Below are 23,509 nucleotides of genomic sequence, written 5' to 3' on the forward strand. Positions count from 1 at the left end.
AGTTGGGGTTCCCTTTCCCGGGTTGTACATTAAACAAACAATACAGTGCTTTACTACATTGTCTGCACATTTTGGGATATTCTCATTCTGCCACACTGGAGCCAGAAGTTTACAAATGCCTTTTGCACTTAAGTGGGCTGGACCATGTGCCATAGTAACTACTGGGAGAACATAGGCATCTGGTAACAGGCAACGTTGATGTGCAATAATTCCACCCAACAACCCATCTCATCTAACATTCCTGTACTTTCTTTCCACTTGCTTATCTCGCTCTCTGAAGCCTCTTTCTGAATCGCTTTTACACTTTCCACTGTATTCTCACACATTCCTCTCTCTCTGACCCAATTCGCAGGACCTGCCACATACATTCGACTCGTTGAATCTCTCGCTGTCTTCTTTGCTATTTCGTCTGCAAACGCATTTCCCCGACCAATATCATCCGTAATCTTTTTGTGTGCGCTACATTTCACAATTGCTATTTGGGTGGGTAAGGCAAGTGACTCAAGGAGATCAGTCACTAACTGACCATGTTGTATTTTGGTGCCATGTGAAGTAAGGAAACCCCTTTCCCTCCAGAGACGCCCGAAGTTGAACGCTACACCAAAAGCGTATTGGCTGTCAGTGTATACGTTCACTCTTTTCCCTTTTGATAAGACACAAGCTCTCGTTAATGCTATCAATTCTGCTGCTTGCGCTGAATTGTGTCTAATGCGTGCAGTTTCCACAATAGTTTGTAAAGTAGTTACAGCATAGGCTGAAACTGTATCTCCATTAGGCATTTTAAAACAAGAACCATCTACCCATAGAGTCCCATCCGGATTCTCTAGCGGTGTATCTCTCAGGTCAATTCTCCCTTTTGTCTCTTCCTCAGTACGGAAGAAACAATCATGCTGATCCTCAACATTTCCTTCATTTGGAAGGGGCAACAAAGTAGCTGGATTCAGGGTATTACATCGTTTGATGTGTATGTGACTAGCCAACAGTGTCAGCTCGTAACCAGTTAAACGAGCACTCGTAAGATGCTGTGTTTTCGTTCTGTTTAGCAAAGTATCCACTGCATGCGGCACCATGACAATGAGAGTGTTATCCAACACCAATCCAGCAGACTGTCGGATAGAAATTGCTGCTGCTGCTGTCGCTTTGAGACAACTGGGCAATGCTTTAGCTACGGGATCCAGCGTAGCCGAAATATAGGCACATGGCCGCTGTTTGTCTCCGAATTGCTGCGCTAAAACTGACAATGCACAAGCTTCTCTCTCATGAACATAGAGCGTAAAAGGCTTAGTGTAATCTGGGGTGCCTAGTACAGGAGCAGAACAGAGAGCGGTACGTAAATCAGTGAAACTCTTCTGGCACTCATCAGTCCATGGAAGGGGCTGAGGCGTATCTTTTAACGTGAGTGCCAACAAGGGTTTGGCAATTAGAGAGAAGTTAGGGATCCACTGTCTACAATAGGAAGTAATATCCAGAAAGGCACGTACTTCCCTTTGTGTGGATGGTACAGACATTCGTGCAATCGCCTGAATTCGTTCTGGTGTCAATCGTCGTCCCTCCTTTGATAGGAGATGACCCAAGTAGGTAACCTCTCGACAAACATATTGTAGTTTGGAAGGTGAAACCTTGTGATTCAGTTTAAACAAGTGGCGTAACAAAGCAACAGTGACATCTTTGCAGATATCTTCTGAATCAGCGGCGACTAATAAGTCATCCATATATTGGATAAGAGCAGCACCAGACGGCAAGTAAAAAGTATCAAGGTGACATTTTAAAGCTTTGCTGTAAATGGAGGGACTTTCACAATAGCCTTGGGGTGCGCGCTTAAACCGGAAGCTTCGGCCTCCAAGAGAGAAACCAAAAATGTCCCTACTCTCTTCTGCAATGGGAATACTGAAGAAGGCATTCTTTAGATCAATAACAGAAAACCAAGTCGCTGTGGAAGGTATCATTGTCAATAAAGCAGTAATATCTGGAACAACAGGAAATTGTGGAATCACAATTTTGTTTATTTCTCGCAGATCAATTACAAAACGGTACGCAAGAGGCTGAGAAGGATCAGTGCGTTTAAGAACAGGAAGAATAGGACTATTACATGTGTTACCTCTTGTTTCTTCAACCACACCCTTCTGAATTAAGTCATGAATGATTCCCAAAAGCACTTTCTCACCTTCAGCAGAAATTCTATACTGTGGGATGCGCGGTAATTCAACATTAGGCTTGAGAGTGACAACATAAGGTGGAATCTCAAGACAACCCACATCGTTCGGACCCGTGGCCCAAAGTGCTGTTGGAAGAGAAAGCAATTCAGGTGGAAACTGATCTTTGGACAAATACATTGGGGAGACCAATTTCTGCCCTAAAGTAAGATGTACGCCAGAAGGAGAACAATACATTATAGCATGCATTCTTTTCAATAGGTCTAGACCCAACAGATTCGCACCGCATCCATTCGTTAACAGAAGTGGAGCTTCCAAATCATAAGGACCAACTGAAATAGGCAAAGGACAAGAAACTGGATTGCGAACAGGGGCGCCAGAAAATCCTACGGAAACATTTGTTAAGCCAGACAAAGGTGCCCCAGGGAGTTTAGAATGAATGATAGAACTTCTCATTGCTCCAGTATCCAAAAGAAATGGCTCTGAAACACCCATTGTAGTGACGTTAACATAAGGACCATTTTGATCTACTGGGATTGGCACAACTCCCTTACTTTGTCCATGGCTGTCCTAGTTAGCATGAAGACTCTCATTCTCGCCTTCAATATAATGGTCTTCATTGTAATACTGTGTAGACCTCTCATTTTGCTGATTAAAGTAGTTCACGGAATTGGGAGAAGGAAGGGCACGCTGTTCTTGAGTCAACATACCCCGACCTCTACCTCTGTTTGCTGACTGGAGGCCAGCACTACCTCGTGCACTGCAATAAAACCGGACAACTATTCTTAAAATGACCTTCCTCTCTACAATAGGCACATTGATTAGGATCTAACAAAGGTCGCGGATTGTATGGCTCAGGTTTTTGATACAACCTCTGAAACTGCGGAGGATGCAGAATTTGAGGCTGAGCATAACGTGGTGGATAGGCTTGTTGCAAGAGAACCTTCGTCTTTAATTCTTTCGTCTTTTTCTCTTGCTTTTCTTTTTCTTCTTTATCCCTATTCTCGTAATATTGTGCAGTAGTCAATATTTGGGCAGAAGAAGAAACAGCCCATGAACTTTCTGAATCCTTTAATTTGTGTGACAGCTCGGGAAGTAAATTGAATACAAATTTGTCCACGAATAATCGCTGTCCACCCTCGGTAGCCATGTCTTGGCCACTGTGGTCGATGAATGTCTCCTCAAAACGAGTAAAGAAGTCAGAGACACTTTCATCTTTCTTTTGTTTGCATGCTGCTAATTTATCCCAATTAACTCTCAGTGCAGGCATCATAGTTTTCATTAACGTAATGATTCTACCAGGGAGTTCCGAGATCAGAGCGTCAGGCTTTGCGCCACCCACTTGGTCTCTATCTGTATTAGTTATAACATCCCAAGTAGCACCTAGTTCTTGTGCGTGATCCTCTCTACGAATTTTAGCCCATATTGTCTGTGGGACTACATTTCCCATTAGCATGTCAATATCCGCTAGGTTCATAATACAAGCATCAATTGTCTGCGATAATTCTTTGTAATAACCTGCAGGGTTCTTACGAGGATCTGGTAGAGTCTGCTTAAGAGCCAAAACTTCAGATCTCTTCCAAGGGACATGTACCCATATACGTTGAAAATGAGCAGGAATAGGTGCATTACCACCTACAGCCGCAACTGCCTCCTTCCATACTGGAGGAACCTCTCTCATAGGGTAATTTTTCGACGTCAGTCTAACAGACGGATCGGAATCAAGGAAAGTCTGAGAAAACAATAAGGATCTATAAGAGATAAGTGTCCTTACAGCTTCCTCAACTTTGGAACCTACAATAAGTCCTTTTTCAAAATCTGCTTGAGTATTTAACAGATCTTGTGAGACCGGACTCGAACTCACATCTTCCCATTCTTGAATGAGAATGTCGCACATTACATTGAAAGCATATCTTTGCGTAGGCGCATTCCTTTGCAAAAAGGTAGGCATAATATCAAGCACACTATATTGTGGCCCTTCTTGATCCATCTTCGTGCAAGAGAGTCTAGCTTCTCTCGTTCCTCAAAATCTGGGAATTGACTACGAGATTGTCTTCGAACAAAAGCCGGAGACAAATTTAAAGCTTCAAAGAAAGGAGATAGAATACTAGTGACAGAGTCTGTGACACGCTTACGCAGACGGAGAATTAGACATTAGAATTGGAGACGGAGTATTAGGGGAACTGACAGGAAAAGAATGAATAACTGCAGGAGGAGCAGAAGGCAAAGGAGAGCTAAGATCAGGAGATGAAGGCAAAGAAGTTGAGGCTAATGGTAAAACCGGCAAGGGTGGTAATACTGGAGGAGGCAAATGCTGAAGAGCCGCAACCGGCGGAGGTACCACTGGCAGCTGAGCAGGCTGTAACAGCTGAGGTACATTGGCATTTTGCGCATAGGGCGAAGGCAACCTTAATAAATGGGACATTAGGGGATCTTTTTCTATATCTTTCTTATTATCAAAAGGAGAAACAGGCAACACCGGATAGCATTTATCTATCGCCATACGATGTTGTCTTTCTGAAATTTCAGTCGCATTATCAATTTCATCATTTTTTAACTGTTGGGCAGCCTGTATAATTGTCATACCCTGTGCTTTCCTATCTCGTTTTGCTTGTTTAATTTCTTTCTGTTTGGCTTCTTTACGCCAAAGGCGGAAAGAGTCAAACATTGCCGGCCGGGCTTTTCTTTTGAACAAAACTGCTTCTAAATTATCTAGCACATCAGAATCAAAACTACCATTTTCTGGCCATTTGAGAACACCATCTTTCTTCGTGGATCGAGTCCATGTCTCGTTAAAGGCAATGGGGCCGTTACCATGTTTCGAATAAAGCTCATATGTGGGAGTTCCAACCGAAGGAATCGGACAAGAGTCCTCAAGTCGGGAGTCCCTATTACAACCAAGACAACAAATTCTTCCAAACTTAGTCAGACCAGGCATCTCGAGATGTCTCCTGTCTGTTCACAAACTTCAAGGGAGTAAAACTCAGTTTACGCAGCACAAATGCACTTACCCTCGGCTTTATCTTTTGCAAAACATAAATCTAAGAAACCTAAGGAAATCAAACAAAGAACAAAATTGTGGGCGCGACCCACGAAGATACTTAACTAAGTACGTCTTCTTCCACCAACAGAGGCCCGTCTATCGTCTCGCCTTACCATACATCATCAAAGGAAGGGCCAAAGCAGGGCGGCAGTCAGGGCAGCGGTCGTCAGTAGCCGTCAGGAAGGAGTAACCGCGCCGCAAAAGACCTTCGGACCACTTTCGACATACAGGGGTCGCTTAGTGTGACTCGCGAACCCTCCGGAATTTTCTTGCGGGGTTCCTCACGACCTTCGAGTAGAACCAGTACCACTGAAGCCGCCCCACGTTGGGCGCCAGTTGTAGAACCAGAACCTTTTGGGCCTGGCGGCGCAGGGTACGCCCAATGTCTCCGGAGTTCACCTGCTTCGCTACACAGAGGCACGGGACACTCTGTTGGCAATAGAAGTTCAGATTTATTTAGCTGCAGCTAGTACAGTTATCCTAGAAGTACACAAAGTAGGTTCTCAGGAGACCGCCACTTCACTCTGTGGCGCATCAGATTAAATACTATACAACGATACAATTATTAACGAGATACACTCCCAGAGCATATAAGAAAGAGCCAATAAGGAAATTTGGAAAACAAAGCGGAACCAATAGGAAAGGTTCGAAAACAGAAATATCAGATGACTCGAAGAGACCTCTCCTCCAACTGTGTTTGTCACCCCACCCTCAAGCTAATAGATTAACAGATTCATAACTAACTTGCAGGTGGCGAGACACGTTTGTGTGTATTGGAGGACAGTCGTGAAACGAGAGAATGCTAGCAGGAGACAGTGAAGGCCAGTCGATAAGATAAGTCAGGAAAGAATAGTGTGAGCCAACAGATAGTTGAAACAGGGATTAGAAAAGGCAGACAGGGATTAGTGTACTTGGCTAGTTCTAACACCAGCTTTGCAAATAAAGGCCGAGGACGTATTTCGACACCAGGCTACAGAAAAAGCAGAATAGACTTTGTTCGCCGTGCTGCCTGAGTGATGGCAACACAAAATGGCGGCGGGTCACAAAATGGCGGGTCGATACGATCGTGATCGAAAATCGAAGTTCCTCAGGATATTACGATGCACTGGAAGGCAAGTGGGGCCACGAGTTTAGATCAATGGGAGTGCCAGTTCACCAAATGGGCAGAGTGTGATGGGATAGTTAGGCTACTACTGGTCAAGGGTACAGTGGGCAAGGGATCACTTGATGCGGCTAGGGCATGTGACCATTTATTTGGCCCATTTGTGGAAGAAGACAGCGAGTGCAATGTCAACACTGAGCCAGGTGAGCTGGTACCAGGCTAGTGCCTTTATAGCGCGTAGATGTGACCATTCTACACCATTGTAGACATGCATGATGGGTGATTCTCAAGCGGCAGCCTGTATATTGTGCTTTTGGTGTTTAGCTTCTGGATAACACAGATTGCCACAGATTACGCACTGGTAAGGCTATCAAGGAGTACAGAGCAACATTAGTAGTGACATGCCTTGAGGGATTGTGAAATAGACTTTCGTATGGATTAGTGCTGGTGATGTTGGTTTATATGGCCTGTGTTGTTAATTGTTTTGTATGCCCCTTTTTACATGGTTCTTAATATTGAAGGTAGTAGTGGAGACATGTCATTGTAACAAGCCAAGGATCCTATGCTCAGAAACATGAACACTATAGTGAGTGGAGATGGACTAGGGGCCATATTATCAGGATCAGCGTTAATGTGATTGTGGCTGTAGCGGCAGGTAACAGCCACTATAGCGGCGGTGTTGGGCTTGATTATCGGCCCTTGTGAATTCCCATAGGAGTCCATGTTCTGGTGTGAACATGGCCTTCTCTGGGAATTCCCAGGGGCATATTATCAAGCCCATTGCCGCCACTTTAGTGGCAGTTTCCTGCCGCTAAGGCAGCAGTGATTTTAACGCTGATCTTGTTAATATGTCCCTAGGTTTGCACAATTGTTAGATCTGAAGATCTAGCTTACGCAGACTTGAGGAATTTTAAATTTTGCTAGTGAAAATAGTACATGCGTTGACGTGGGGTGGGAGAGGGTGGTGGGTATTATGGACAGGGATATGTGTGCATGCAGGTGAGTTGCCTTTGGATGACTGAATGGCTTTCATGGTGCGCCCCACATTGCATTTTGCAATGGAGAGCACACAACTAAGGGCCAAATTATCAGGGACAGCATTACAGATTATCGGCACTTGAGCAGCAGAGAACTGCCGCTTAAGCGGCGATCATGGCCTTGATAATATGCCCTAGGGAATTCCAATAGAAGTCCATGTTCTGGTGTGACCATGGGCTTGTATTGGAATTCTCCAGGGCATTTTTTCAGGGCCATTATCGCCACTTTAGTGGCAGTTTTCAGCCACTCAAGCAGCTATTATTATTTTAACGCCGTCCTTCGTAATATGCCCCGTAATCCGTATTTTTGTTGTGACATTGCATGTGTTGTCGGTATGCGGAGTGACTCATTACTTTCTCATCTTGCTGTACACAGTGCTGCATAGCATGTACAGGCAAGGGGGCACTTTTGTAGTACAGGCATGCAGTTGTCACAATGTCCCCCTTGCCTCATCACCACACTTATCCAAATCTTCTTCAGAAGTCCGCAACTCCCATGTGCCAAAATGAGTATGCAGTGTGAATGTGACTGGTCCCGTGCACGAGTGAGCATGCCAGTGACAGACTCAGCACACCTGCAACATTGCACATGTGTCTGGCTCATGTGCAAGGTTGTGTGTGGCCCTCCAAGTCACCCTTGTTGGCCATGCACATTCTTGCGCTCAAGTCAGCCACATGTGCTATTTTGCAGGTCTGCTGTTCTAGCTGTTGGCATGCTTACACATGCGCGTGATCAGTCACATTCACACTGCATACTCATTTTGGCACCTGTGAGTTGCAGCCTGGTGGAGATGATTTGGATATAGGTTGTGATGGTGCAAGGTGTGCATTTTGTGAGCATTGTGCGTCTCTAGGTGATGTGGCCTTTTGCTATGTGATTTGGCACTTATGTTGTGGTCTGATGATGTAGCTAGACTGTTTTTCTGAGGTTTCAGTGCACATTTCGATGTCAGTGTGTCAGTCAAAGTGTGTCTAGCAATGTTTATGTGTGTTCATGCCACCATGCACAGGGCTATCTGGGACCTGAACCACAGTAATTGTGGGTATGCAATGCTATTTATTGTACATGTGTGCCATTGTGGCCATCCACCCCGGTCCACTCACTCCATAGTTTGTACTCACCCTGTGGTTGTGTCTGTTGACCTGCAGTGGTGTCCCGACCCAGCACTCCAACCACCGTCTCCTCTGTGATGACTTGCGCCACCCGTTCCTCCTGCTCATCCAGCTCCAGTTGCGGCACGGGGCTACCACCTCCGGTGGCCATGGCTGCCCTCCGGTTGGCAGCCATCTTCTCCTTGGTGTTCTTCTTGCTGTCGTTCCAGCGTCTTTTCATCTCCTCCACGGTCCTCCTCTTCCTCTCTCCCAACGCATTGACCTTAGCTGTGATCTCCTCCCAGATGTGTTTCTTTCTGGACAATGGCACTGTCTTCCTTATGAACAGCTCCTGCTGGTGTTCAGCCACCAGGCTATACAGGACCTGATTCTCCTGGTGGCTGAACCTGGGGTTCCTCCTCCTCTTTTCCTTCCCCAGGCTCTCTCCCTGTTCCTCCTGGCTGGCTGTGGGGTTCGCTGCGGTCTCTGCGCGTGGTCCTGCTTCCTCCATGTCTTTGGTCTGCTCTCTGGTCACTGGAATCCATTTTTTTCCCCCTGCTTGGGGGCCTTTTATAGTGCATTTTCCCGCTTGCTGTGTGCAAAATGCAGGCCTGTTGTCAATTGTCAGGCTGATTTTTGAGCTAAATTGCTTATCTCTAATTTTCGCGGCTTAGCGTGCGTTTTTTTTATCGCCGGCACTAAGATTTTAGCACCATCCCTAAGCGCCAGAACTGATTTTTATCGCTGGCTAGCGGCGCCTTGTTAATACGTCGTTACGGCGGCGATAAAGAGAGGACTTCGCCGGCAATAAACATTTTCGCGCTAACAGCGCTTAGCGATAATTATCGCAATTTCTTGTTGATATGCCCCTGAGAGAGAGAGAGAAAGAGAGAGAGAGAGAGTCATAGTGAGAGAGAGAGAGAGAGAGAGAGAGAGAGAGAGAGATGCTTATTGCTCCCTCAGGGCAGGAGAGGTTTTTGTCCACACGGAGGTGGCTTGCTCCCGGCCAACGAACTTAGGGCAGAGGGAGGCGTGAATACTAGTAATGCTTTAATACTATGACCTTTAATAAGTTATAGTGGTGGTGTATTTCAATTGTCTTTATTTTGTTAGATTGGAGTCCGTTATTATTTCGATTTAATTCTGTAGTTTTGAATAAAATAACATAATATAAAAAGGTTGACTTCATCAATACCATTTTCTTATTTACTACAGTAGATTTGATCAGTGGGTGACATTTACTGACAATAAAGGTTTCTGAACATAACCATAAAAATGGGTCCCCGTCCTCTGGGGCCATAGAGAAACAGAGCCGTAACTACGATGCAATGGGCCTCGGTGCCACTGCACCTGCTGGATTATTGCTAGCTCCGCCCCAAAGAATTCCTCGGTGCCCTCACAACACAGCCAACAAACCTATCAATGTCTTATGAGCTCTGTACAGAGGGCACTGTTGGTTCAGGGGGTCTCACTCTATTGTGCCCACACTGCTCCCATTGGCACGTTTAGCCGGGGGCGTAGCTTCAGGGGGGTGTTTGGGGTGTTACAACTCCCCCCCCCCCCAATAAATGTCTTTGTAGTAATTAGTTGGGTACCGGTGCTTTAAGTCAGGTATGGCAAAGTGTGTGTCGGATTTTATTTGGGATTTATAAATACACATGCAGACAAAAACACATAACTCTCTCGGTTATTTCCCAAAATAATTTGTTTTAGAAATCCCTCATGAATACTAATAACACGTTAAGGCAATAATAACCTAATGTGGTTAAAACACCAAATTCAGATCCAGTGCGGATTGAACGTTTTATACAGTTGGTCAGTTCTCTTTCTTTGACAGTAAAATCAGTCTCCACGGAGACTGTCAAAAATTGCAATGTCGACTATATTTCAAGTTGCCACAGCCGGGTATTGGTTAAAGTTTTCAATAAGCAATAATCGCGCCTCGGTTAGACCTCATTGGCTACAATACTGCCACTGCGCAAAACTGAAGACAGGTAAGTAATTTGAGCTACGCACCGGAGATGGAACTTAAGACACCTACAGCGAGCAAAAGTCGCCTTCACACATCACTCAGAGACACAGATAACAATAACTTACCAGGCGCAATACTGTCAACTGTACTCTGTTACCTGTCAGCCTCATAAACACGATATATTGTGTGCAAAGGATTCTGGGGGTACTTTATGCTAATTAGCATTTCCATTCAAAGGGCCCGGTCAACGCTGGAGCAAAAATTCCTCGCAGCAATAGAAGGACTCTGAGAGAGAGCGAGATGAGAGAGAAAGAGAGAGAGAGAGGAAGATGAGAAAGAGAGAGAGAGGAAGAGAGAGAGAGAGAGTCTCTGAGAGAGAGATGAGAGATGAGAGAGAGAGATGAGAGATAAAGAGAGGAAGAGAAAGAGAGAGAGTCTCTGAGAAAGAGTCTGAGAGAGAGTCAGAGAGAGAGAAAGAGTCTCTGAGAGAGAGAGAAAGCGAGTCTCTTCAAGAGAGAGAGAGAGTGTCTCTGAGAGAGAGAGTGAGAGAGAGAAAGTGAGTGAGTGAGAGAGAGACTGAGAGAGAGAGAGAGAGTGAGAGAGAGAGAGAGATGCTTATTGCTCCCTCAGGGCAGGAGAGGTTTTTGTCCACACGGAGAAGGCTCGCTCCTGGCCAAAGAAGTCAGGGCAGAGGGAGGCATGAATACTAGTAAGGCTTTAAAACGATGACATTTAGGGGCATATCAGCAAATGCCGGGGATAATCATCGCTCAGCGCTCTTAGCATAAGGATAATTATCACTGGCCAACTCTGAATTTTATTGCGGAGATAGCGTGCTATTAGCAACGCTTATCTCCAAAGTGCTAAAATTCAGAGCGCAAGCTGCCAAATATGCGATTCCAGCGATAATCACACAGCTTTTTGCGATAGCTTGCTGATAGGGCCTCACATACTTAGCCATGATATCCACCTTACATAGGATATCATGGCTAAGTCAGTTCCAAAGCAGGCGTAAGGAAAGTAGCGATAACAGAGGTTATCGCTACTTTTCCTGTCGCTATGCTGCTTTGCATGAGGCTTGATCATAGGAGAAATGGCGCTTAGCGACATTTCTCCCGTTATCCTGGGGAGGAACGCCCACTTTGCATCATATCAGAGATGCAAAGATGGGCGTTAAGGGAAATGGCGCTCAGGCAAGGTTTCATGCGATAGCGTGACCTTGCTGATTAGGCGATAAAATTATCGCTGCTTTTTGTCCGAAAACGGACGCAAAAGCGATGATAATTTTTTATCGCCCGCTTGCTGATATGCCCCCAAATGAGTTATAGTGGTGGTGTGTTAGACCTGTCAGCCCTTTGGGTGGTCCCTCCTCATCATTATTTATTTTGTCCCACTTTTGCCTCAAACCCTGTTATAATTTTTCCTTTTTGGGAACCACCAGACTTTTTAGTGTTGATGCAGGGTCAGGGAGCCATTTTCCCTACCCCTGGAACTTCTGTCTGAGGGCCTGAGACACAAAATGGTGGCCACCTATTGTCACCTGTGACATCACCAGAACACACTAGAGGTTTCTAGAACCTTCTGCAACATTCTAGAACCCTGGGATAGAGGGAGGCAGTTTAGAATGTTGGGAAGCCATCTCAGGTTGACAGTTGGCAGTTGGCAGTTGGCAGTTGGCACTTGACTGGAGAGGAGAGAGGACAGAGATTCAGAAGGAGGAAGGAGTGAGGCAGCAGGGGTGGAAACCAGTGCTTGGAGTGGGGTCCAGAAACCCACCTTTGATGCTAGTCCCTACTGACCAAGCCCAGCCTAGTGCCCTGTGTGGGACCAAGACCAGAAAAACCATCTTAAGGACCTAAATATTGTGAAGAGGCCTTAAAGAAGAAGACCAGCAAGTTCCTGACCTGTTCAGCAGTGTCCTCCTGGAGTCCTGACGTCGAGAAGCCTGGAGACCTGGAGCCCGAGGTGAAGAAGCGGCGCTGACAGAAAGCAGACGTCGCACCCGGAGCCGCCAGAGGTCGATAGAGGGCGCCGACGGAGGTCGTGGAGAGTCACCGGAGGTCGAGTAGGAAGTCACCTGAGGTCGAGGTGAGGGGTCGACGGGGGAGTGAAGTCCGCCCTCCGGAGTCGCCGGAAACCAAGGTGAAGCGCGCAGGAGGTCGGGAGTGGAGATCGCACTCCGGAGTCGCCTGAGGTCGAGGTGAAGCGCGCAGGTGGTCGGGAGTGGAGATCGCACTCCGGAGTCGCCGGAACCCGAGGTGGAGCCGACGGAGGTCGGGAGTGGAGGTCGCACTCCGGAGACACCCGGAAGCGGGGAGACCGTGACCCTGTGACGCCGGAACACGACATCGAGCCAAGGCCGCCCAGCGACATCGATCTGGAGCCGCCTCACGGCACCGACCCGGCGTCCGGTAAAGCAGATCGACGCGACATCGAACCGAGGCCGCCCAGCGACATCGAACCGGAACCGCCAGACGGCATCGACACGGCGTCAAGTGGAACAGATCGACGCGACATCGAACCGGAGCCGTCCAGCGACGTTGACCCGGCGCCGAGCGGAGCCGATCATCGTGAAAAGGGCAGTAAGTGGTAGAAAGGGCATCTGAGGCCCTGTGGAGCCCTAAAAGACCATTCTAGGGGTTAGAGGGGTGTTAGAACCAGCCTGGGAGTGCCAGGGGTGAACTGAGACAGGTGCAGTGACCTCTGTGAGGGGTTGTGTATTGTGGGAGAGCCAGATCCGTAGGTTACCCTTATTCTACCTCAGTGCAGGCCCAGCCTTGACCAATCTAGGTGGGACACCCCCCCATGTCATCCAAATGACCACAAGCTGTACTTGGGCATAGTAAAACCAGACTACCTCATAAATGTGATCTGAATTGCAATTGTTATTGATTGCTTATATTATTTATTGAAGGCGTTGTATTTATTGTCTGACAGTATTTATTTGCCCTCTGTATTTATTGCACCTATATTTATTCCTTGCTTATTTATGACCTGAACTTATTTATTGAAATTCCAATGTAGTATTATTTATTTGACCTGCTCTTTTGAGGAAAATCTTATTGTATTGTATTGTATTTATTTTATGAAACCTGCAACTAAGAGAAAAAGATAAAGACAAACTACTTTCTTTCATAATTTTTACGGTGTAGTGTCGTTTTTGGAACGGATGAACGCATGGTTATTGTGAGGGTGTGACGTACGCTTAACACGGTGCCTGACCGCCGACCGCTCGAGCCAAGCTACCATTGTGCTGGGAACCTGGTGACTGCTAACCCGGTTGCCCGGTTTCCAACATGGTGTATTTCAATTGTCTTTATTTTGTTAGATTGGAGTCCATTATTATTTCGATTTCATTCTGTAGTTTTGAATAAAATAACATAATATAATAAGGTTGACTTCATCAATACCATTTTTTTTATTTACTACATTAGATTTGATCAGTGGGTGACATTTGCTGATAATAAAGGTTTCTGAACATAACCGTAAAAATGGGTCCCCGTCCTCTGGGGGCGTAGAGAAACAAAGCCGTAACTACGATGCGATGGGCCCCGGTGCCACTGCACCTGCTGGATTATTGCTAGCTCCGCCCCAAAGAATACCTCTGTGCCCTCACAACACAGCCAACAAACCTATCAATGTCTTATGTGCTCTGTACAGAGGGCACTGTTGGTTCAGGGGGTCTCACTTTATTGTGCCCACACTGCTCCCATTGGCACGTTTAGCTAGGGGCGTAGCTTCAGGGGTGTGTTTGGGGTGTTACAATGCCCCCCCCCCACACCCCCAATAAATGTCTTTGTAGTAATTGGGTGTGTACAGGTGCTTTAAGTCAGGTATGGCAAAGTATGTGTCTGATTTTATTTGGGATTTTTAAATACACATGCAGACAAAAACACATAACTCGATTATTTCACAAAATAATGAGTCTTAGGAACCCCTCATGAATACTAATAACCTAATGTGGTTAAAACACCAAGTTCAGATCCAGGGCGGATTGAACGTTTTATTAAGTTCGTCAGTTCTCTTTCCTTGACAGTAAAATCAGTCTCCTCTAAGACTATCAAAAATGCAATGTCTACTATATTTCAAGTTGCCACAGCGGGGTATTGGGTAAAGATTTCAATAAGCAATAATCGCGCCTCGGTTAGCCCTCATTTGCTACGATACTGACACTGCGCAAAGTTAAAGACAGGTAAGTCATTCGAGGTACGCACCGGAGATGGAACTTAAGACACCTACAGCGAGCAAAAGTCACCTTCACACATCACTCAGAGACACAGATAACAATAACACACCAGGTGCAATACTCTGAACTGTACTCTGTTACATGTCAGCCTCATAAACTCGAGAGATCGTGCGCAAAGGATTCTGGGGGTACTTTATGCTAATTAGCATTTCCATTCAAAGGGCCCGGTCACAGCTGGAGCAAAAATTCCTCGCAGCAATAGAAGGACTCAGAGAGAGAGAGAGATGAGAGAGACAGAGATGAGAGAGAAAGAGAGAGAGAGAGAGGAAGAGAGAGAGATGAGAGAGAAAGAGAGAGTCAGAGTGAGAGAATGAAAGAGTCTCTGAGAGAGAAAGAGTCTCTGAGAGACAGAAAGCGAGTCTCTTCAAGAGAGAGTGAGAGAGTGAAAGAGTCTCTGAGAGAGAGAGTGACACAGTCTGAGAGAGAGAGAGAGAGAGAGAGAGAGAGAGAGAGAGAGAGAGAGATGGTATTGCTCCCTCAGGGCAGGAGAGGTTTTTGTCCACACGGAGAAGGCTCGCTCCCGGCCAACGAAGTCAGGTCAGAGGGAGGCGTGAATACTAGTAATGCTTAAAAACTATGGGGCATATTAACAAGGGCTTTATCTCTGCTTTTTTGGCTTTAAAAGCCCTATCAACAACAGGCTGCTAACATGCAAAATGGCATGTTAGCACCCTTTTTCACTACGCTTCCCTTTGCATCTCTAATGAGATGCAAAGGGGGCGTTCCAGAGTAAAATAATAGGAGAAATGTCGCTAAGCGACATTTCTCCTATTATCAAGCTTCACGCTAACCCTGCTAGAGACAAAAAAAGCAGCGCTAACCACGGTTAACGCTGCTTTTTTCGTCAGCTAATTTGCAGATTTAGCCATGTAATCCAATGGGAGGTGGATTACATGGCTGTAGGAAGGTGGAATCTGACTATATGGTTGCCCCCAACTTTTTGCCTGGTATTTGAATGGTTTTTGACTAGTCTGGCTGGGATCCTGCTATCCAGGACCCCAGCCTATCTGCTTCCTCTCTAAACTAATGTGAGTACCCTAGGTACCTACCAATCGGAAACTGAGGACACCCTATCAGCCCCTTGTAGATGGTACCCTGGGTACCCAGGGCATGGGTCCCTCAGAGGCCTACCAGGGGCTGCAGCACTTCTTGTGCCACCCCTGGGACAGCCATACAAACTGAGACCACCAGACCACTACTGTAGTTTGAGTAGGGTGGTGCTTGCACCCCTTACAGGGATATAGGTATCCTGTATCCCACTCCATACAACACATATATCCTCATAGGTCACCCCTAAGGCAGGCCTTGCTAATCCTACAAGGCAGGGTGCTGAGATATGTGTGAGGGGGAACACCTACCTGAGTAGGGCCCCTCTGCAACCTTCGTAAAACTATTGCTGGGTTGTTTGTAGTGCAGCCATACCATATACTCTTAACCGCATTATAAGTAATCGCGATAGCGTGATAACTTAAGAGTGGCTGCACAGAACCATGTCGTGTTTGGTGTCAAACATGTAGGAATCATACCCTCAATCCAACCATGGGAGTGAGGGCATGATTCCCCCCTGCTAGAGGGGCGATATGGTAAAAGCGGCAGATTTTAGACACCAATTTAAAAGTGCACACGTAGTACAAAATGGATGCTACCCGCCACCCACACGACTCTGGCTGCCTGTTGCTGGGCAGAACTCCAGCCACGGCAGCTGGACAATAGGGATCTTGTTGCAGGGAGGTGCTCCCACCTCCCCAGACAGACTATGTGGATTGGAACTGGGTGGGTGCACCATAGGATGTCTTTCAGACTTGCACGTAGGCTTCTCCAGTGCCTACTTCTGCATACACCGCCTCAAACCGGTTCAGGGGCATCCTGTCCCCTACCCAGGCGGGAAAACACACAAAGGGGAGAGGGTGTAGCCACCCTTTCCCGCCTGAACTCTCAATGGTGGGCTCTGATCTGGCCACTCCACCAATCCTTGGATAAAGGTGAATACAGGGTCCCCAGAGCCTCAGATTATTCTTGGACTTTACAGACTTGAACTTCGACTTGCTGCCGCACAGCTGAATGAAGAAATCTCCCTTGGGGTAAAGGAGTTACCCTCCTGCTTGGCAGACACCTGAACCACTGCAAGTGACCCGGTTGGAACTTTGCTACTCCTATGGACATCGACGACTCCTATCTACCTTGAGGTGGGTTTCCAAGCATCCCAGAGGCCAGTATGTGTGCACAGCTAAGCTCAGCACAGTGGATGCCGTGGGTGCCGAGATCCCCAATACCCCAGGACACCGGCCACCTCTTGTACAGCACACGAACCCGACGAGTGGGGAAGTTGTGCTTTGGCCCATTATTGAGCCAACCTCTCAGCATCATCTGTGCCAAAGATCGACGCCCAAGCCCGCTCCGGCGACCCGTGGGCGCATCTTTACGCATGCCAAATTGATGCCTCCCGCGTTCTCTTGTCTCTCAACTGGTGAGCCCTGGCGGAGGTCAATCTTCACTTTCAAGAGTTCCCCTGGTTTCTCCAGGCCTCCTCTTCAGTCTCCTTGCTGGAGACCTTGCTCAGACCTTGTGGGTCTGCACCAGTAGCTGTTTTGTGATTCTTGCGTGGGTTGCGATTGCCAAGGCTTAGTGGATCCAATCCGGACACTAACACTGCAGCGACCCTCATCTTTCGTGGGACAGTTGCCCTCCAGAAGCTGGCCTTCCTTGAAGCCTCCTGGACCCCGTGGCTGACGATCCAAGCTACCCATCTTCCACCTGGAAGCACCCGACATTGAAGGGCTCTTTCTCCTGAGCCCCCTGGTCCCTCTGCTTTCTGGAATCTTCATCGGCAGCAACATTATCACCGGAGGCAGGGGGTAGAGAGGCCGTACAGCCTTCCCGCCGTCGTGTGGACAACAAGGAAACTACATCCCCCAAACGCCCCAGCCGGTCGCCTGCCGCGACGCGGCCAAGAGCGCCCGGAGGTGCTTTAAATCACAGCACAGCCTCCCGCAGCGCGGGACGCGCGCGGGCAGCGCCCGGGTGAAGCCCGGGCCAAGGGCGGGCCCGTCCTTGCCCGTCAGAGCCAGAAGGAGCCAGGGCAGGGCCATCCCCCCAACATTTGCTAACCTAATCCTAAACCAAAAAAGGCTAATAAGAACAGTCGGGCTGTAAAACCAGGCCTGTTAAATGACCACCCGAAAAGAATAGATTCTACACCCGAGCCTTTAACATTGGCCATTTTATCGGATAAAATTACAGAGTTATTAAGGCCTCTTTATGACAAATTGGATATCTTGGCCAGGGAAATCCATAAAATTACTGGAGCATTGGAGAAAATTAATACCAAACTTATAAAGGACGCAAGTAGAACTAATCAGACAGTTGCTGTACTGGGCACAAATAATTTGCTCACACTACAGGATAGGGAACCTTTTGACAATTTAAAGGAGCAGCCCTCTATCTTGCATGAGAGTAATAAAGGGAATGAAAGAATTTTGGTATTGGATAACTCTCCCAATAACGTTCCATCTCAGAAGGATGGAATGGTGACTAAGCCGGACAAACATATTCCCTGTAATTTTGTAAAACCATCCGACTTGGGAAGGCCTGTTTGTGAGGAAGGAGAAAGGACCCGAACTGTAAATCTGCCCCCTCAATGTAGCGCATATGTCGCTATTTTGGCCAACGTACCTAAACTCAAACCCGGACAGGTAGAAGATCATGAGTCCCTCCTAAACAAAGTAGTATTTTGGCTAACCAACAATTGTGATTACCCAATAGGAGGTATTAATCAAATCCTGACAACAGGAAGAGTAGGGTGGATAGGTTCTTCTAGAAAATGCTTTGCAGGCGACTGCATAATCATTAATTTTAGGTCCCCGAGGTCGGCGTTTAATTCATTAAACAATGCGCCACTTCCGTCCCCCTCGGGAATTTAATACCACCCTCCTCCCCCTTGGGTATTTTTACAGACATTTATTGGGAACATCCGGTAATGAGCACGTGAGTCCCCCTAGAAAAGGACATCAGCTGACCCCTCCTTTGTATCCCTTTGTTTCTGGCTTCTCTGTCCCGGTATCCAACAAGTACCAGGTGTTGGGTAATTTGGATAGCAATGACTGACGCAGGGATTCAAGTTTAATGACCAATACTACATGTCCATTCACTGGCGAATGTATGCCTCCAGTACATATTATTATTAGTAAAGAGGCGGGACATGGTGAACCCCTTCAGCTACCTGACACTAAGAATACGGATATAGGGTACCTGGTCACTACTTGGAATATTGCAGGTTTTATTAGGAAAAAAGGAACGCCATCATGGGCAGATTTTATATCGGCCAAACATGATATCATCTGCCTCCAAGAGACATGGTGTATTGATCCTATCTATGTAGAGGGTTTCTCATCATATTGGCTCCCGGCCCAGGCTTCATCTTCCGGTAGAGCCAAAGGAGGCCTTTTGATCCTGATTTCAACCAGCTTAAATAAATGTAAAATCAAAACATGTATTAATGTGGGTATTCATGCCCAGATTTTGTGGTTAGCCTCCTTTATAGGTAAAGATGTCATCCTGATCAACTTCTATAATAATGTTTTTAGTCCTCTTCGTAGTTTAATCATTAACGATCTGGAAAGAGAACTTGAGAAGCTGACCAGCACTATCAGGAAGTCAATTGTCATTACTTGGGTGGGCGATTTTAATGTTCAAATATGTCCTTTTTCTACAACCAAAGTCTGTGGTCCCCGGAGAGGGGAATCCGAATTTGATGACCATTATATGCATTTTCCCCACTGTGACTATGGTATGGCTTTAAATGGTGTTATGGCCAAATGGGATCTTGAATTGTTATATTGTGACACTGACAAATATAATAAGAAATGCTCTACTTTTACAGGTAGAAATGCTATGTCTATAATCGACCATATTATAATTTCCTGTCATAGTGCACATTCATTTTCCCCACCGTGGATTACGGAACAACCCACTAGTGATCATAATAGCATCTCTGTGTACTTATTGTGTTGGGGACCCAAACATATTCCTAATATACCCCAAAGAACAGCTATTATCCCTACCAGACCAAATGGTGTCAGGATAAAATGGGCTGGTGTGAATCCAGGCAAACTTCTGTTTGATGTTGTGACCTAATGTAGGAATTAAATTGAAGTCTGTTTAGGGGATGAGGTTGATTCCACATCAATGTTAGAGAATTTTAATAAGATAAACAACACAGTGGAGAAGCTTTTGACGAAACCTGTTCGTATTAATAATAATCCCAAGGCTGGTTGGTTTGATACTAGATGCACAATGGCCTTGAACAACCTTAAACAAGCTCTGAAATCTAATCCCAGAAATTCAGGTCTAATCAAGACCGTGCGTGCTGAATATGTTATAGCCTTAAAAACGAGGAAAATGGAACTCCAAGAAAAAGCCTGGGAAGATTTAAGTTTGGCAGCTGATACCAAAAATAGTAAATTGTTCTGGGAAACCATCAATAGCACTTTTTTGAAGGACGACCATATCCCTGAAATTAATTCCCATATCAACTGTAATGACTGGATAACTCATTTTTCTAATATTTTTAATCCAGCCAATACAGTTATATCACCTACCTTTTTTAACCAGCCCTCAGATGAATGGCCTATTATCCCTTTATCAATTAGTTTAAATGAGGTCATTGATGGTATTTTAAGTAGCAAAGGGGGTAAGGCACCAGGACCCGATGGGGTTCCTATTGATTTTTATAAAAATGAACCAGCTCTATGGTCACCCCTTTTAACAAGAGTTTTTAATATTGCCATTGAGACCCAACTTCCTTTATCATGGGGACAATCCATTATAATTCCCATACACAAGAAGGGAGTTAAAACTGACGTTAGGAATTACCGTCCAATATCCCTGCTCGACTCGTCCATTAAGATTCTGAGTAGGGTTATGTTATCAAGATTAGAAGCATGGGTCCAGGAGAAGGAAGTTCTTACTCCAGTACAATATGGATTTAGAAAGGGAGTTGGCACACTAGAACAGTGTGTCAACCTAGACCTTTTGATTGGAAAATATACCCTAGCCAGGGAAGGGAGTCTTTATTTGTGTTTCGCTGACCTTAGCAGCGCCTTCGACCTGGTAGACCATTCAATTTTGTGGCCATTATTGCTAGACATGGGCGCACCCAAGGAGATAATCTATCTGCTGGCGAGATTATATAGTACTCTGTCTAGCAAGGTGCGATTCGGACCCTTAGGCGAATATACTCCCTTCTTCAAAGTTAAAAGAGGCATCCGCCAGGGCTGCGTGCTGGCCCCACTGCTTTTTTCACTGTTCATTAACGAAGCAGACGCAGCCCTGAAGTTGTTTGAGTCGGATGCTCCCAGGGTCGATGGTTCACCCGTCCCAATCTTATTATATGCGGATGACGCGGTTTTATTATCCCGTACCCCCATAGGATTACAACGTCTCATGGATAATTTTACTGCTTTTATTGCCAAAAGGAAACTTTTAATCAACAAATCCAAGACTTTTGTAATGGCATGTGGCAGGAACCCTATAACATCCAGCACCTATTTTATTGAAGGCTCTAAGGTTCAAACAGTTAAAACCTTCAGTTACTTAGGTATTACATTTGCAGGTAATCGGTCATGGGGCCCGGAACAGGAAAATGCTTGCACCAAGATGTCGAGAAACATTAACGGCATCTTCAGATTTGCTGCAAAACTAGGTAACCGACGTATCAGCGATATGCTGGTTATTTATGAGCTACGTTGCGTTTCGGCAGCCTTGTACGGGGCAGGTGTTTGGGGACACTGTCAAGGAAACAAATTACAGCAAGTTGAAAATTCCTTTTTAAAACGTCTACTGTGTGCTCCTTCATCTGCCTCTACTGAATTGATTCATAGGGAGGTGGGCATAAAATATATCTCAGACTTGGCTTTGACTCGCCCCCTCCTCCTTTGGAGATCCATCTGGTCAAAAGAAGAGACACTGTTTACGCAATCTATAATACGGGATTGTCTTAGGCTGGATAACTGTGTAAAATACCCTGGCTTGATTATAATATCAATTGGTTTAAACTCTTATTCAATTGTGATATTCGATCGGACCCAATGTGTTCAGTCTCTATTGACAAAATTGAGATAAAAACGGTCATGATGGCTAACAAGTTAGAGGCAAGATCTCTAGCCATCAAGTCTCAATCTACCTTTGTCTTGTACTTGCAAATGGATCTTAAAAAGGGCTTTCAAAGCTATCTGTCATTTGTAACCAGAGCGTCACATCGTTTTGTGTTAACACGGTTAAGACTAGGCACTATACACCATCTTGTCAATTTTCCTGTTACAAAAAGGAGCTCTGATCACCCTTGCCCATGTGATGGAGTATCACAACAAAGCTGCTCCCACATGCTATTTTTTTGTCATTTTTATACCTATCTTAGGAAACTTTATTTAAAACCTTTCTTTTTATATTATAATATCAGATTTTTTTAAAATGCCATGGAGCTGCTTTTTAGATTAGATGACCCGCAATTGTGTTTTTACTTAGCTACTTTTTTGATGAAAGCTATTAGCACTAGGAAATCTTTGATCATTTGATAATTGTCTGTATGCTATTCCTGGTTTATTGCATTTGCACTTTGAATTAGGTCTGTTTATGCCCAAGCAATATGTCATGAGATTTCGGTGAATCATGTATTTGCACTTTTGATTCTTTGTATTCTTGCACTTGATTTCTTATATTCTTAAATGTTATCCCCACTGTTCATAGATTTTATTGTCTTTATTAGTTTGTTTTATGGATGTATCGCTTATATGGTCGATTTATCTGACCGAATAAAAGCTTATAAATTGAATTGCTTTCAGGTCCTTCTCTTCAAGATCTACATCTTCAATCTTCACGACATCGACGACGCTTCTTGCTAGCAGCAGTTCTTCACGTTTTTCCATTGAAAATCAGCCCGCGACCCAACATCGAAAACGACCTAATGCACCCGGCTTCCCTGGGGCAGGTAAAAGTGGTACCTCGGTACTCTCGTGGGTGTGGGCCCTTCAAAAGCTTAACTCTAAACTCTTGAACTTGAACTCCTGCTAGAAGTGTTTTTAATCTTGTAAATTTCAACCGCGACATTCTCCATAGGCTTTAATAGAGATCCCGACAGTAGCTTATACCACTGCATGCATCTCCCGTGGGCCCCCTTCCTCACTACCTTACTACCTTAGGTGGTTTCCCAAGGGGCCAGTGACCCTAAATGCCCTAGGCATTGTCTGTAGAATTGTCGTGGTTCTTATACCACTTTTTTAATGTATGGTTTGGTCCCCCCCTGGGGCCCTATGATTCCAGTGCTATTTATTGTAACTATCAATGCTTGTTTGAATTGTATCTTTACCTCCAGCCTCATAAAGAGAGTAGTGGGATTATTCTTAGAATAAACACATATATTTTATATATATACCTGTGTGGACTACTCTTTCATTTGGTTATTCAAGAGGTTATCTATGGTAAAACAATAAGCTTTACACTCCTTCAAGACTTAGCCTGAAGGCTGCTCTCCACAGCTACCACTAAGATAGCATTCTTTAAAGGTTGTCTTTTAACCTATCACCTTAAGAGCCGAATTGGACTGGTGCAAGGTGTTTGAAGAAGCATATGCGTTGAGGGTGGGAGCAATGAGCAAATTTAAGAAGACTTGGCAGTTTTTTGGATTATTTTGATATGGCCCGAAGTTGATTTGTTCTGTGTTGTTGTTTTCTTTTTTACATACCTAAAATTATAGAAAAAGCGATCAATTTTGTTTCTATATGGATATGAATTTGACGTATATGAAGAGTTATTTCTTTTGATTGTACTTGTTTTTGTTTTTTTTTTGATTCCTGTTCTGCTCAATAAAA

At 45.4% G+C, this 23,509-nt stretch overlaps 2 non-coding genes across 2 annotated transcripts; both read right to left on the bottom strand.

Annotated features, from left to right (window-relative positions):
* Positions 1–10,273: 10,273 nt before the first annotated feature.
* LOC146859693 (U4 spliceosomal RNA) lies at positions 10,274–10,413 on the bottom strand. The gene has a single exon (XR_014979407.1). It is a non-coding gene; the product is annotated as a U4 spliceosomal RNA (small nuclear RNA).
* Positions 10,414–14,444: 4,031 nt separating this feature from the next.
* On the bottom strand, positions 14,445–14,583 carry LOC146859694 (U4 spliceosomal RNA). Its single transcript, XR_014979415.1, has one exon. It is a non-coding gene; the product is annotated as a U4 spliceosomal RNA (small nuclear RNA).
* Positions 14,584–23,509: the final 8,926 nt, after the last annotated feature.

This window comes from Triturus cristatus, chromosome 3_1, assembly GCF_964204655.1.
Source record: "Triturus cristatus chromosome 3_1, aTriCri1.1, whole genome shotgun sequence".
In the NCBI taxonomy this organism is placed as follows: domain Eukaryota; kingdom Metazoa; phylum Chordata; class Amphibia; order Caudata; family Salamandridae; genus Triturus; species Triturus cristatus.